The following is a 2905-nucleotide window of genomic DNA, read 5'->3' as shown; positions in this document are numbered from 1 at the left end:
ACGCTCCTTTCTTTCTTTCTTTCTTTCTTTATTTATTTTTAAGATTTGGTTGTGTTCGCAATTGAAATTCACTCATGGAAATGTAAACCTCTCGAAATCATCTCAAACGATAGTGGTTAAAGAGTAAATGTGCATTTAAATAAAAATAAAATTTAAAAAAAAATCCAGAGATCTTGAATTTATAAGTCGAATATAATTTTAATTTAGTCCCATTTGCATAGAGACATTGTCCAAAAAGCAGCTCTACAGAAACGTGCATGGACATTTAAGTCGTTCATGAGCAAACCAAAGGTGGCAAAGATGACATGAAGAAGAAACCTTCAGAGGAACCAGACTCAAAGGGGAACCAAGCCGCTTCTGGGTGATATTGGATAGCGGGGTTATAAAGCATTACTCTTTGACGGCTGTATACAATAAAGACAAACTGAAGATTCAATAATCAATGTGATAAATGTGTTGAAAGGCAATGTTCGGCAGTTCTGCAATGTACAAGACTACAGGTGAGAGTATCCACTGAAGAAACCCTGAGGCTTGGGCATTGTTATGTATCTACATGACTATCCACAGCAGTGCAAAAGTATAACAATTACAATAAGAATTTTGTTTACTAGGCTATATTCACATTAAATGTGGTTTTCTGAAAATTCCATAAGATCAAATCCAAAAGAAACTCAAATAAAAAGGAAAAATGTATTGATAATGATTTAGAGGGTTTAAAGAATAATACTTGAACCACTTGAACTTGACCAGCTGTGGTCAATCAGCCCCTGTGTCCAGAATAGTGACCTATTCCCTTTAACTTACACGAGATAAAGCACATTATGCTTATATTATATTCTTTACCCTCTATGTTACAATATCTGGGTACTAACCTGCAGCAATGCATTGTATTTCAATGTATGCAATGTATTTCATGAACACCGAATATTCTTCATTGGGCTTTTACTAATAGCTATGTAATAAATGAGGATATGAAGCTAGTGGGTGTAAGTGTTGAGGATGCAGAAGATAGGGATAGGTGGAGAGAGATGATTTGCTGTGGCAACCCCTGAAGGGAAAAGCCGAAAGAAGAAGAAGAAGAAGATGAAGAAGAAGAAGAAGAAGATGCTTTTACTAATAGCTCCAAAATGGCTGAACTGGCAAAACTCACAATGTAGATAATACTGTAAAGTTTTTGAACTAACAAGAACTAAAATAGTTGGAGGATATGGTTTTCCTTGCTGATTTGATAAGCCTTATGCAAATTTCAGATTTACAACACAAATTAAAATTCACATTAACAAATCATTGCTTATCTGTCTACAGCGTAATACATGTAATTGCAACCCACCGTAATATAAATCCTGGTATAATTGTTTAATGCTATTTACCAATAACAGCAGTCAGTAATCAAATCCATGGGTTATTTTTTTTAGATAATCTGTCAGAATGATTGGTAGGAGAGGAGTTGACAGCCTCTCTTAAGGAACAGTCTTGAGGGACTAGTGTATCTCATTAAAAAGAAACTAGAAATTAGCCTATACATGCTGCAGTACACTCATGAGATTTCCCTTAAAGCATGTGTATCTAGAAGAGCAAAGTGGCAGAAAAAAAGTAATTTGTACTGTAGCAGTAATAACTACTTTCAGTTTTCAGATGAAGCTAAACTCCACACTCCACTCACATATACACCCACCAAATAAGAGAAAGGGGATAAAATGAATAAAATGGGAAAGGAAACTCAGTGAACAAGAGCACAAAGACCATTTAATCGCTATCATCTTCCTCTTAATAACTGCAAATTTTCCCCTGGGCTCCTGGGAGAGGGCCTCAGTGAGCGGCTAAGCCCTTATCTGTCCCTTCCACATTTAGTGGTGGAGAGTGGCTCCCTCAGTACCCAGCCCCCAGGCCTCGGCTCAGCCGGGCCCCCGGGACCGGCACGCTCATGGGCCCTCATTGTTTAAGACGAGCCAGAGCATCTAGGGAGAAACCAGCCTAAAGACATAGAGAGGCCTCCTCTGCTGCTTTATTCAACACCTACTTTTTCCACAAGCCTACAGATCACAAACACATCCCTTTTAGGACTAATAATTAGCAATTTAGGAAGCTTGCCCCCTCAGGATACACAGTTTCAATTTAACCCATCAGGTCAGAGCATGCTTCACAAGGTGTTTAATATTCATTATCTCTTCCCACTTAATAATTTCTTGTCATTACATCAACCAGACAGGGGCAGGTAATCTTTTTTTTTTTCACATTCATTGTCTTTGTAATTCCTTTGCTTATTAAGCTCTATACAAGCAGTGGTTTTGTATGAGTGGTTCCCCAAGCATCTAATAGGATGCATCTAATATACCCAAAGTAAATACAAAGAAAACAGAAAATGTGGAAACAGTATATAACATACATCTAATTAAAAATTCATTAAGGTTCAGTCATTTTGCTAAACAGATGAGGAGCATATGATATATTTCCGTTTTCATTTATAACTTAAGGTCTCATTAAAATATCTAGATCGATTACATTACATTTCACATTAAACCTTATTTGACACATGCATTTAATGGAATACAATTTTATTTATTTATTTATTTAAAATTTAGTATACACCACAGACCTGAAGCAAGAACAAAATAGCAGTAAGAAAAATATTAAGCAACTAAATGCAGTAGTTGGATCAAGTGATATTACCCTGGAGTGCTACAAAAATTGAGTACAAATCAATCAGTCCAGCTACAAATTATATAGTGATGACGCCTAATAATACACACTACTGTTGTGCAGTATGAGTATGAGCAGTATTAGTAGCCGTGATGTATTTCTGCATTAAAATTGCAATCACATTGCAAAAACCGAAACGGAGTGAGATATTTATGAATACGAACGTCGTCTGAATCTTCAGTCACATGACTTGATAACAGGTTTT

The sequence above is a fragment of the Hemibagrus wyckioides genome, linkage group LG09 (assembly GCF_019097595.1).
Source record: "Hemibagrus wyckioides isolate EC202008001 linkage group LG09, SWU_Hwy_1.0, whole genome shotgun sequence".
NCBI lineage: Eukaryota > Metazoa > Chordata > Actinopteri > Siluriformes > Bagridae > Hemibagrus > Hemibagrus wyckioides.
This window is presented reverse-complemented; position numbering follows the sequence as displayed.